Source organism: Pteropus vampyrus, unplaced genomic scaffold, assembly GCF_000151845.1.
Source record: "Pteropus vampyrus isolate Shadow unplaced genomic scaffold, Pvam_2.0 Scaffold28, whole genome shotgun sequence".
Taxonomy (NCBI): domain Eukaryota; kingdom Metazoa; phylum Chordata; class Mammalia; order Chiroptera; family Pteropodidae; genus Pteropus; species Pteropus vampyrus.
In genome coordinates this window covers 2,066,549-2,080,781 of record NW_011888809.1, presented here as the reverse complement: position 1 = coordinate 2,080,781, position 14,233 = coordinate 2,066,549, and the positions used below count along the sequence as shown (strand labels likewise).

At 33.6% G+C, this 14,233-nt stretch overlaps 1 protein-coding gene and 1 pseudogene across 4 annotated transcripts in view; both read left to right on the top strand.

The window, feature by feature from the left end:
• The first annotated feature begins 2,719 nt into the window (after nucleotides 1–2,719).
• NCOA1 (nuclear receptor coactivator 1) overlaps nucleotides 2,720–14,233 on the top strand; it is a 149,936-nt gene continuing 138,422 nt past the window's right edge. For all 4 annotated transcript variants that reach the window (XM_011356558.2, XM_011356562.2, XM_011356557.2 and 1 more), the window contains exon 1: nucleotides 2,720–2,853. The gene's annotated coding sequence lies outside the window, so the exon portion shown is untranslated. The remainder of the gene's footprint in view (nucleotides 2,854–14,233) is intronic.
• Nucleotides 8,144–8,262, top strand: LOC111737611 (annotated as a pseudogene).

Sequence of the window (14,233 nt, the reverse complement as noted above, 5' to 3'; positions counted from 1 at the left end):
TTTTCACCTGGTAATTTTCATTCCTGCTTGAAGAACTTTCTTTAAATTTCTGGTGTCTGCAGGCAGTAAATTCTCTCAGGTTTTATTTGTCAAAAAATCTTTCTGTCTTACTTCCTTTTTGAAAAATATTTTTACTGGTTATAGAATTCTGTGTTCATTTTGATTTTTTATTCATGTGACTGTAGCATGTATTCAGAAAATTAAATTAAAAATAATAAGCACAACTATGTGGATCTTAAAAGATAACAGATCTGAAAAATACTTCAGAGCTGATTTAAAAAATGCGGGGCTATGAAATAAAAATTGCAGACAAGATACTTTTAATTTACATAAATTAGATTTTACAATTGAATGCAAAAAAAGGGTAAATACAAAGCATGGAAAATTGCAAAGAGCAAGGTTTTATGAATCTGTCTCCAGATGAATATATCAAAAGGTGGCTTTCTGGCATGATTAGAAAAGTTTTAGTCTAGACCCAGTAGTCATATTGATGATCTGTCAAAGCAGAAGGGAGCACTGTGTGTAGGCAACAGCTGTAACAAATACAGCACTCAGTGTGAACTGGGCGACCATTTCTTACTCATGAAATCACTAGGTATATCCTTGGAAAATGGAACTATTTTCAGGAAGAATAAGGATACCAAAGAATATTCTTACCACAAATTAAAACATGTAGAGAATCAATGATTACATTACTTAAATTATAGCCCAGAAATAAACCTTACTGTAGACAAACATATATAAGGAATATATGACAAAACTTTCTATAGCAAGGTGTGGTGAAGATTACTTAATGTTGCTAGGAAAACTGGTGGGCGATTTGGAATACAATTCCATTTAGAGTCAAATCTCATTCCATAATCATTTGGAATGAAGTATTCAAACAATTAGCCCACAGAACAGTTAAAATAAGAGTATCTGCCATTGTGGAAGGGGGGGAAATTTCTAAGCAGAGCAATCATTTTAAAAATGAAAAAAGCAATGATGGACAAATCTGGCACCTGTAAACAAAAACTTCTGTATTAAAAGCCAGTGATAGACGGAGAAAATGTTAAAAGTAAGTGAAAGCAGTAGTATTTTTATAAACATCCTACACAAACAACTAAGGAAAACACAAAGAAACCTCTCTCCAGTCTTACCTGCCATAGGACTGGAGAGGGAGGGTAGCAAAAGTTTGAAAGAAAGGCAGCGTGAGTTATGATGGAAAAACCTGATTAATGGCATGTAAAAGGTTACTGGATAACATTCAGTGTGCAACTGATTTTGAAGACCTTATTATTATAGCAGGATCATTCTACATGGTTGTGTGTTTTTTCTCTAGCAGACGATTGAATTGACCCAGGATTAGGAATGTGAATCCTGAGGATGGTGAAGTGGGAGAGAAAGTAACGTATTAGGTGGACTGATGGCTTTGGGTGACAACCAAGATTTTGAGACCAGTGATAACACAGCAACTGGAGAGATGAGACTAGTGCATCTAAGGGATTGAGTCTGGACCAAGGTTAGAAAAAATAGAGTGGAATTTGAATGACAAAGAGAAGAAGAGGGTAGGACAGCTAGACCACATAGCCTAAGGGAAGGAATGGAATTGCTTGTGAGTTAGGGTCTGGAAATGTGACCATGGAGAAGGTTGATTTACTGCTTTAGCTTTCACTCTAGACGATTCTTTTCAAGAGCCAGATTTAGCCCAGTGGTGGAAAGGAGTATTCAGTGATAAGGTTGAGGACGTACAGGTAAGATTTGTTTTATCACGTAAAAAGTGTTTCCAGAGGTCCCTAGGGAAAAGATTGAAGGGAAGGGCTGCAAGGAAGAGCGGTAGGAGGGGAACACATGGGTGGCTGAGAAAGTATGGAGAACATTGTGGGCATGAAAATAGGAGAGAGGGTAGTTGGCCAGAACGGTTTGTGTTTTGAATGGAACCCTAGAGTGACAAATGTGAGAGCCACAGGTATAGCTTTACTACCCTAGCAGAGAATCTTGAACTGACCTGTGGTATAAGGATTGTCTCTGGAGCCTGACCACTGTGACTTTGTGATCTAAAGGGAATAATAGTGAAAAGCTTAACCCTGGGTGGTTAAGCCTAAAGCAATTAAGCTTTAAATATTGAAAGCTGGTGGGGCTCACGTTTCTTAAGCAGAGTCCCCACTCTGTGGAGTTAGCTTTGAGGTAGAATGGGAAGATACAGCACTCCATTAGTTTAGTAAAATCCAATTTGTCTTATCCCACTGCCAATGACCCAGGAATGAATGACAGCCATCATATTGGGTGCATCTTTATCAGAGAGGTTATCCTCTTCTGGAAATCTTGTTTCTTCCTACTGTTCCATTTTACCTGACACAGGGTGTTGAGGCTACTGCTGCTGGCTCTGGTGAGTGAGCTAATAGTTGAGCCCTCTTGTCTCCTTGGAATACCAAAACAAAGCCTCATTTGCTGCATACCTCCTTTGGGAATCTAAACCTTTTTAAAGCTAGGAACTAATTACCTCTTATCAACTAACTTTCTGTCTTTCTTTTTTTCTTTTTCTCTCTCTTCTTTCTCTTCTTTCTCCTTTAATCTTTCAATATTTTAAATCTGGAGTAGAGACAAGAATGGGAATTGGCATTTCTGTAACAACTAAAGCATCTATATTAGAGTCTATAGGAAAACAGTGATGTATTACAGTATCTGAAATATGTAATGTTTTCAATAGACTAAATTTGTCATCTTTCTTCTACTTTAGATCTATCCTTACTAATGGAAATGTAACTGGAACCAACTCTGATGATAAAATCAAGGACCATCAGACAAGATCATGCAGTAGGAATTTTTGCTTCCAAATGAAGACACCGACATTTAGAATTTCTACTTTCTAAGGTACTTGACACTCAATTTTATTTTAATTTGATTCCTTGGCAGTCATTTTATCATGTTGGTTTCCATATGTAGCTTTTATAAGTTAAACTTTTTATGTTAGAATGGTTAGCTTTTGGAGATGAGTTCAAACCATCTTCCTCTACTTACTCCCCCCAAAATTGAGAAAAAGATCCAGATTTTAAAGGAAGGTAATCTTTATAATTAGGAAAGTGTGTCCATTATGAGAAATGAAGTTATATACTGAGTGCCAGTTAAGACTCAGTAAACTGTGTTAGAGGACTTGGAATAAATAAATGTCAGTTTAATAATTTTTTTATGTCATGACCCTTTGAGATGAGCAACTGAGTTCAGCACTCTAGTAGAGTTTGCTCACATGATACGAGAGATCTTAGTTATTGTCGTTTAGTTCGATTTGGAAACTTTTTTCTCCTCTTCTAAACTTATTGTAAGGGATTTTCTATTTGCCAAGAAGTGTCACTTTTATTCCCCACAGACTGCGTCTGTAGGACCTTTGGGATTTGCTGGGTTAGTTTCACTTGGACCAGAAAAGTGAGAAGATATGTAATTAAAGAATCAGATGACACTTCCAAATTATGGGGTAGATCCCCACTCTAAAGACTACATAAGATAATTGAAAACAATCAAAGGAAACATTGTATTAATAGAAAACAAATACAGTGCTCCCCGTTTTTCTGATATATGTACAAATTCTAAACAAGGTACAGTTTGGTGTTCATTTAAAAACAAACGTTTTAAAAAATTATATTTTTCTATATAGGGAGAAGGTATGAAAAGATAGTTATTATAGGAAATAGATCCAAGATGGTCAGTTCTCTGTATACATTACAGAGGTTTATAAATTAATTTTGCTAGAATATAGAGAAGACAAAAATCTGAGAAAAATGTATCACATATTACTAAGATTATTTCATTTTGTTCTGTTTTGGAAGAAGACTATATAAAGCACAAATTCTAAAATAATAAGAATCCATGGTATTGGAAAATTCTGACTGCTTTAGTTAAAATAAATAGGTTACTTTCTAAAAGGGGATACTGTACTTGAGCAATTTTTTGCCAAAGAAAAGTTACTTCAAATCAAATAGCAAATGAAAAAGAGTTAGGTTGCTTTGAAGAGAAGTTTTAAAACTTCCCTGGCAGCTTGGAGATCTACTTTTCGTGTCATTTTGAATCAAATGATAATGATGATTAAATATATAATTTTTTTTGTTATTAGAACCATTTCCCTTATTTTTTTAGATATCTTTCCTTCTTCCTTTCATAATTTGTCTTATTATCAGAGCCATTTTCCTTAATTTTTTAGACATCTTTTCTTCTTACTTTCATTTAACAACATTTGTTTGATGTCCAAGCTTTACAAAGAATGACTTTAGATATGTAGAAGAATATAAATTATTCTATAACTTCATTATGAATGAAGTCAAAGACATCTTTCATTCAGAATGTTTACTCTGGGGCTAGGGAGACTAGATAGACTTATCTGAAAACCATTTTAAAGCAGTCGTAAAATAAGCATATAAAATCATAATTTAGAATTCCTTTTTTAAGTAATATAGTTAAGTTTTATATTCAAGTCTCAACAAAAGCTAAGATTAGGGAGTAGGAAGTTCTGAATTTGCTAATTGGTTTTGTTTGTTAACTACTTATGATTCTACTTGTAAAAATGCCATATAGCCAAATTAGGTTGCTTAAATCCTTAAACTAGGGATTTCTAATTCATCTGAAAATTTTACAGATTTGTGCTCAGAAGTTTTATATACTAATACATTTTGACAATGCTTTCTCATAATTTTTTGAGAGATCTTTAGATTTTGAGATTGTGGGATTTTATTTTTTTATGGGGGATTTAAGCAAAACAAAACCAGTACATAAATTGAGGTCCTAGAACATTTATAAGATTATGTCTTGGAATACATACATTAAGTTAAAATGGTACCTTTAAAAAATATTTTATTTGAACTCAAGAAAACATTTGCAAAATTCCAACAAGGTATATTGAGGAAGTAGATTTTCCCTTGCTATAGTTTTCTCTGTGTTATGAAAAGCTTTGGCTTTTCCACTTTCATACTACCCTTGGAATTGAATTAACATTTCTGTCTTAGTTTCCTTTTCTATAATAATTACTTTTAAGCTTTGTGATGATAAATTAAACAAGTGTATAAAATTATATAAAATAAAGTTTTTCAGTGTGAAATTAATGAATATTGCTAAAGACAGAGCTGTTGAAGTATCATTCACAATTACCCTTCTCATAGCCGAAAACAGGTCAGCTCACACCACTACTCAGAAGCCTGTAAAACCAGTTTCAAAGTTAATAACAAATATGCTTGGAGAGAAAGTAAAATGAGCTTTTGGCAAAAACCTCTTATCAAAGGCATACCATCTGGAAAAGCAATTACTGTCGTGTGCACGCTAGCAGAATTTTTGTTTTTCAGTTGGATGAAAGCACTGATGTGCAGAGGACATACCAGCACTTCATGTAGATGTGTTATTGTTATCACTTAGAAATCAACTCCACTGCAGAAGAGTATTTTGTTATTATTTTGTTTTGTTTTTGGTAGTGGTTGTTTGTTTTTAAGCCACTGTTGCCTGGAAAAGTTGATTGATTCCTCTGATCAAAGCCTAGCAACTTTAGCTGCAAGAAAGGTGTTTTTGGCCTGTGAGTATTAGAAATTGCACCAGGAACAATCCATATCCCACTTTTGTCAGAGAGAAGAATTGGCATTCAGTAATGTGATTTCTAATTGTGATTTACTGTTGAGAAAATAGTAAAATTCGTGGACATGAGCAATTTTTGGCCACTAAAGCCATATCTTTTCAGTTTTGTTAAAAAATGATCAGCAAGTATAGGATCCTGCTTTTCCACTGTGATGTGTGCTAGCCATGTAGCGTGACAGGGCCTTACATGTTTGTTAATTAGTTTTTTAGTAAAATAAGATAAATATTTCTTTATTGCTGATAATGCCATTTCTGTTATTTCAAGGGAGTATAACTTAGCAAATACATTTATTATTTCCAATAATCAGAACTTATGACTTCATATTCACAATATCATGGGTTTTAATGTTAAGGATGCGGTATGAGGATTTTATAAAAGGTCTGAATTAGGTACAAAATAATTCAGTCTAAGAGTTTAACCATTTTCCTACACTTTATTATTTTAATTTGTCAAAAACTGAATTTTTAATTGTACATGTTTAAAAACTATATCCAAATTTTGAAATAGAACATGAAGCAATAAATACTTTCCAGAGCCAGAATGTCAGGAGAGAATAGATTAGGAATCTTTTTGATACAGTCTCTCAAATTGAAGCATTTAACATTTCAGTTTTGAGTGGGGATATGCTCTTTTTTGGGGGGAGGGCATTCAATGAAATGCTGAAAGTAGACTTCACTGAGAAATATTGCTGTAATTCCTAGGGCAATGTTCAGTTATAAAAATCCAGACTATCTTACACAGCTGATTTATAATTAAGAATTAGGAATTTTTGATTTAGTAGAAATAAAGAATAACAATCTAGTTGAATAGGAGAGTGGCTTATGGCTTATGATTACAGATCTGTGGTCTTGAACATCTTGCAAGAAAATTATTAAACACTAATAAGGCATGGCAGAACAACTAAGGTACTTAATTGAATGGATGCTGGCTTGCCAAAGATGAGACAATTTGAGCACCGGCAGGTAAAACTGCAATATAATCAGTCACATCAAATATGTTTAAATCTGTGAGTTCATAATGATACTTAAAAAAACAGATTAGTTTTCTTTGGAGTATGCTAATGAACCAGCTGTACCTGAAGGTAACGAAATAGTTGAGGAGAGGAAGTTTCTTTTCCAGGAGTATTCTAGTTAATAAATGGAGTGATAAATAGAACATCATTGTTTTGTAATGGATTTCTGGACCTAAGCAAAGATCATCAGTGGTTGCTAACCTCACAAGAAGACAACCAGACATTAGGTTTCTCTTAGTGAAGTTCACAACACTAATCGTGACATATTCTTGCCAAGAAGTTGAATTAGAACCCGAATCTGATCAAGCCTCCTGCTCTAACTACCAGTTTACCGGAAACACAGAAGACAGGGAAACAAATGAAATGATACCGTGAGGATGCAGTCTGCAAAATCCAGGCTTTGGGGAAATCCTTGGGACACAACTTATTTTTTTTTTTTCCAGCAAATAAATTGTAGAGAACAAAAAAAGAGAAATGAAGGCCAAAATCTGAGATTGATAACAATGTTTGGACTTTATTTGGGTCCAGTTTTTAATAGATAAATATGAAATAATCAGGAAACTTTGAACACTGACTGTATATTTGATATTAAGAAATTATTGTGTGGGGCAGAAGGGAGAGGAGGAGGGGGGTAGATGGGGTGAAGGGGTTCAAATATGTGGTGACAGAAAGAAACCTAACTATGGGAGGTGAACACACAGTGTAAATATATATATGCCTTACTGTTAAAGTGTACAGCTGAAACTTATTAGATTTCATTAACCAGTGTCACCATAAAAAATTAATTAATTTAAAAAAAAGAAAAGAAAAAAGAAGAAATTATTGTTAGTTTTTAGGTGTGATAACAATATGTAGTTATTTTAAAAAGTCATTACCTTTTAGAGATGCATAGTGAAATGATGGGTGCAAGGATGTGTCTGGGATCTGCTTCATTGTTTCACAGAGTAGAAGGAAGGCAGCGGGTGGGGATGAAACAAGAGTGGCCATGAGTTGATCATTGTTTAAGCTAAGCACTTGTGGTGTCAGGGGTGATGGTGCTGGTATAATTCTTGATATCATTCTCTAAGCCACTTTGAAAATTTCCATAGAAAGGTCCAGAAATTTACATTTTCTCTGTGTTGGCTTATAAGAATACAGTTGAATTATGTGTATGTAGCAACCTGATGAATTCTTTCTAATAATTTCTCGAGTCTTTTGGGTTTTCTATATAGGAAATCATATTGCCTACAAAGGACAGATTTGCTATGTAGTGCTCACTATTTATCAGGCTCCAGTCTAAGCGCTTACATATATTTACCCAGGAGATCCTTGCAAGAACTCCAGTGGAAAGAGGTTAACTTGCCCAAGGTTACCTAGCCCTGTATGTAGTAGGAATGGGATTAGAGTTCAGGCATTCTAGCCCTAGAGTCTGTCTTCTTTAGTTTTTGTGTCTTTCCTTAAAACTTGTCATTTTTATTCCCTTCACTCTAATCCTTACACCTTTTATTTCTTTTGTTTATCTTAGTGTACTGGCTAGAAGTTAAACTTTTAAATACCAGTTTTCCTATGGCCATGCTACCCTGAACATGCCTGATATTGTCTGATCTCGGAAGCTAAGCAGGGTGGGGCCTGGTCAGTACTTGGATGGGAGACCACCCGGGAATACCAGGTGTTGTAGGCGTTTAATAAAAATACATACATACATACATACATACCAGTTTTCATTTGTAATTTTGATTTTGGAAGGTGTCTTAACATTTAGGGAATCCAGAGTCCAATTGAGTTTGCTTCTTTACAAATACAAGGTACTCACTAAGTGACTAAGAATTAACGTAGCGTAACGTATAGCCAGAGATCAAAGAATAAGTATATTATAACAGCTTTTAGTGTTTTTTGTTTTTTTTTTTAATTATATTTACCTCCTGATCTGGAAGTACCCTATTCATGTCTCATTTCACGATCAATTACTTGTTGATTTTATTGGTTCTATTTACTGAAATTCTTTGCGACTCTTAGATAAAATTACTCCTTTCCCCCAACCCCCACACCTGTTGTATGATTACTTCCCACCTGACTTTACATAGGTTACATGAGGTAAAATTAGTCAAGGCATTTAGTACACTGTTTAGCACATAATATGTATCTAGTAAATATATCTTGTTTGGCTTAAGAGACAGCTACTACATAATTTTGTATAAAAATTGCTCTTTTTCTTTAATTTTTAAGATGAGGAGGGGTGAATATGGCTTAGTTACTTTAAGAAGTCCTGGGTCTGGGGCAGATGGGAAAAAACTGTTGATAATGTGTTATGGTGGTTTAATGAGTAATCTCTGTGTTCTTTTTTTTTTTTTTTTTTATAATAGTCTCTGAGTTTGAGAAAGATTACTGAGAGAGTTGATTGCCAGAAGAATTCTTGCCTATTAAGAGGTGGGGCGGGACCAATTTAGGGAAAATATGACTTGTCCCAGCTCTCTGGTTTTTTTAATTTTTCTTTGCCAGCTACAAAGTACATTATGACACAGTGAGGTAGCTAAGCTTTATGAAAAGAGACATGTAAGCTCTAATAATAAGGAAAATTTTTGGTATCACCTTCAGGATAAAGAGATGGGTTACAATTACAGACAACCTTTTTCTGAAGGTTATAGAAGATGGCCATCTGAAGACCTGGTCCCTGCTATAGCTAGATGAAAATTATGCTTTTTTTTCTGTGCATCACCACCCACCCTCCCTCCAGCCCAGGTACACCTATTATTTTATATAGCAATAAATTGAAGCAACCTTTTAACATACCTTTAATGGTATTTTTGAAAATGATATTAAACTAGTTAGAAACTGTTTCTTCCATTTTCCAAATGACAGTTAATTATTGAGTGGCATAGCTATTGAAATTGAATAACCAATTATTTTTGTTAAAGGTTTTGCTTTTACAGATTATAGTTTATTAAAGAGATAAAAGAATTTTTGAATAATAAGATACATGTGTGTAACAGAAACTTACTCTTTTTTCTGATCATGAAAGATTTGAGTGGAAAGATGAAGTACACTAGTCCCCCTTTATCAAACACAGTTTCACTTTCTGTGGTTTCAGTTACCCTCAGGTAACTGCGGCCCAAAAAATATTAAACGGAAAGTTTCACACATAAACAATTCATAAGTTTTAAATAGCATGCTGTTCAGAGTAGTTTGATGAAGTCTCGTGTCGTCCCCCTCTATCCTGCTCCGAATACAAGACATCCCTTTGTCTTAGCCTGTCCGCCTTACTTCATCTCGTCACATAGGCATTGTGTCATCTCACATCATCACAAGAAGGATGAGTGCAGTACAGCAAAATATTTTGAGAGAGAAAGAGCACATTTATATACCTTTTATTATAGTATATTGTTATAATTGTTCTATTTCATTATTAGTTACTGTTAATCTCTCACTATGCCTACCATAAATTAAACTTTATCATAGGTATATATTTGTAGGAAAAAAACTTAACATATAGAGGCATACCTTGTTTTATTGTACTTTGCCTAATTGTGCTTCACAGATAATACATTTTTTAACTTTTTTACAAATTGAAGGTTTGTGGCAACCCTGCATCAAGCAGGTCTATTTGGCACCTTTTTCAATAGTATTTGATCACTTCGTGTCTCTGTGTCACACTTTGGCAATTCTAACAATATTTCCAACTTTTTCATCATCATTATATTTGTAATGGTTATCTATGGTCAGTGATGTTTGATGTTGCTCTTGGAGCGCCACAAGCTGCACCCATATGAGAGGTGCACAGTTGAGAATCTCTGTCCTTACTGTTTATATCATTGGATGCATTTAATGCTGGTAAAAATTTAAAGCCTGAAAAAGTATAGTGTAAGGCCTGCATTGTTTATGGGGTTTATTTAGTCACTTATAAAGTGTCATTTAAATTTGAGATAAGGATACTTTTTCAGTTGACAGAGTGACACTTAAAAAAAAAAAAAAATTAAGATAAGCCACAATAGAAAACTTCAGTTAATTCCAGAAAAGATGAAACTATATATGCCTATCTGTCACTACAACAGAAGCTTAAAATGTACTATTTCAACTTTTCCAACAACTTGGAAAAATCAAACAAAACGTTCTTAAATAATGAGTCAAACAGAAGATCAACTGATTATTTAGCACTCTGAAATGAGATTCAGGCTCACATTAATGTGCTCAGAAGTAAATTGATTTTAAAAAAAAGTAAATGTACTCAACCTCAGAATTCAATAAAACAAACAAGCAAATAAAACCAATAAAATAAATGCCTATGAGAAAGGGAGGATATAAATAAGATAAAGTTAGAAATAGATGAATTGAAAAAGAGAAACTATAAAATTGAAAAATTTAAGAGCTATTTCTTAAGTTTATAAAACAAATAAAAGAAACAAATAACTGACTGATCTTATTAAGGAAAAGATAGAAAATCAAAGTAAGAAAAGATAAAGAAAATATAGAAATAGAAAAGAGTTTTGTTTTTTTTCAATTGTGGGAAAGCTCTACTTATTAACTCTTAGCCAATGCATTAGAAATTTCTCTGAAATGAATTGCGAAACCCCCAAACTGCTTTTAGAAGAAGAAAATCTGGGTAAACCAAAAACTATGGGAGAAAGTTCAAGATATTTTTTCCAAAAATTGGTTCTGGGGCCAGATCATTTTGCCAGTGAGTTTTTTCTAGCTTTCAAGGAACATATAATTCCTTAGTGAGAAACTGTTCTAGAGATTATAAAAAGATGGAAATATGCCCGATTAATGTTATAAAATCAATATAAATATCTTAGCATGGAAGTGAGATTTTTTTATTTGGAGGGGGAGGGGTGGGGTTACTATTTTAGTTTCTATTGTAAGCAAAGCAGATTTTTCTTGATATTAAAACAGTTGAGAAAAAAACAACCCAGAAATTAAAATCTGAGACAAAGATGTCTTTTATATCTATTAATGTTTACTGTTACTGCATCTCTTCATTCCTTTGTGTAGGTCCAAACTTTGATCTGCTATTTTCTTTATGCCTAAAGAACATTTCTTTAAGTGCATGTCTTCTTGTAATGGATTTCTCTCAACCTTTGTCTAATAACATTTCCACTTTCATTTTGAAATATATTTTAAGTGGATATAGATCTTTAGGTTGATAGATTTTTTTTTTCTTCTAGTACTTAGCAATGTAACTTCATTGACTTATTTGCATTGTTTCTAATGAGAAGTCTTTGTTTTTCTGTATATAAGGGGTCTTTTCCCATCTCTGACAACTTTTAACATTTTTTCTTATTCGCTGGTTTTCAACAAATTGATGATAGTATTTATATTTCTAAGTGTAGTTTTATTTGTTTATCCTTCTTGGCTTTTTTTTTTTTTTTGAACTTCTTGGATCTGTGAGTTTATGGTTTGAAAAAATTTTCCCATTATTTCTCCAAATATTTATTTGTCACCTTTTTCTCTAGTTTTTGGACCCCAAGTACATGTATATTAGATTGTTTGATATATTACTACAAATCATTGGTGTTCTCTTTTCTTTCTCTTTTTTGTATTTTTTCTTTTTTGTATTTTTTCCCTTTGTGCTTTACTTTGAATATTTTCTATTGCTGCGTTTTCATATTAACTGTTCAGTCTGCTTTAATCCCACCCTGTGTATTTTTCATTTCTAGAAGTTTCATTTGAGCCTTAAAAAAATCTATACTCCTCAACACTTTCATGTCTTTCTCTACCTTCTGGAGCATATTGAGCATATTTATAATAGATTTTAGCATCTTCATCTAGCAAGTTTTGTGTCTCTGTCAGTTTCTATTGATCTTTTATTCTCCTGGTTATAGGTCATATTTTCCTTTTAATGTATATGCCTGGTAAATTTTCCGAGGATGTCAGACATAGTGAATTTTATGTTGTTGGGTGCTGGATTTTGTTGTATTCCTTTAAATTATGTTGGTCTAAGTTGTGTCATGCAATTAAATTTTTTGAATTCACTTTGATTTTTTTTAGACTCAATTTGTTTTGAGGAAGCTTTGTTAGGGTGAGTCTAAAACAGCCTTTATTCCTAGAGCTAATTTAGAGTTGAAACATTCTGAGGAGTTTATTTAATGTCTCATGTGTTACAAGGTCTTCAGTCTTCACTCTATTTGATAGGAATACAAACTGTTCTCAACCTTGTTTGAGGTTCGGGAACCTTTGGTTTATTTGTTTTTCAGTGATCCTTTCCCCAACCTTTCGTAGATTCCTCTCGTATATGACAGGTCAGTACCTGCCAAAGGCTTGAGGGGAGACCTATGCAGATCTTCAGAGCCCTATTATTATATGCAGTTCCTTCTCTCTGGTATGCTTTTCCACAAATTCTTGCTGCCTTGATCTCCCTGAATGTGAATTTTTGTTTCCTCAACTCTGAGACTGTCAGGCTCTGTTTCCCACACAATTCAAAACTATACCAACAATCATGTGTAGAGGGACTAAAAAAAGTAAGCACAGGTGGGAAAAAGCAGCATGTCAGAATGTGACAAAGGATTAGACTCAATGTTATATTATGATTCCGAAGATGATGGTATAGAAATTATATGTATAAATATATACTGCATAATGGAAACTGCTTCAGGGTGTGATGTGGGGCAGTTGTAGGGCTCACCTCATTTTTTCTCCTTTTTTCAGGTATCCTACTCCAGTATTGACTGTTGTCTAATATCTGAAAACTGTTGTTTATTTTACCCAGTTTTCTGGTTGTATAACTAGGAGTATTAATTGAATCTCTTTTACTCCATCATGACTTTTTGTGGAAATACTTGATTATCTTTTTCTTCTTTTTTTATATGGGTTAAGATGTGGGCCTAAGTAAAAGAAGCCAAGAAACCATTTGGCTTATTCTCCGTGTTTCAGGTGTGAGGCTCACCTGTAACTGAGGCTGAAGGGTTCCTAGCCGCCTGTGGTCAAGATCCTTTCATAAAAATAAACAGGCAGTTTTGCCTGGTGCACCCTCTCACTTCCACTCTCTGGAGCTTACTTCAGTGGTAGAGTGGTCGATCAGGATTATACTATTCCAAATCTTGGTCAAATACCAGATAGTTTTAATAAGTTCTTAAGACGCTTACTTTTAACTGAGTTAAGACCCCTTTTAATTTACTTTTCTCAGGTATTTCTGTTTGCTGTTACTCACCTTTAATGTTACCAAGGTCTTTGGTTGTTATTTGCCAGTTATCTAACTGTGGTTGTTATTTTTCACCTGCGTTGTACTTACTTCAATCATCATGTATTTTTCTGCATCACAGTAACCTTTAGGATCTTAAAAGAGTTTGATCTTTATGCATTATATCGTTAGTTTTGCTCCTGCTTCTCTGTTCTTGGTTTCTTCTACTCAGAAAGGAAGGAGTGAATAAATAACTGAATAGCTGTAGACAAATATATTCGTGCATACATACAATGCAGTTACTCAATTCTAAGACTATTAATTGTGATGTATGCTATTGATTTAGTACGTTTTCAAGAAAAAAGAAACATTTATTTTTAAAATTCTTTTTAGAAATTAACTGACAGAAGCATACATTTATCCATATAATTTCTATACCATCTTCTTTGGAATCATAATATAAGATTGAGTAATCCTTTGTCACATTCTGACTTGCTGCTTTTTCCTTCCTGTGCTTATTTTTTTATTTTTATTTTTTTTT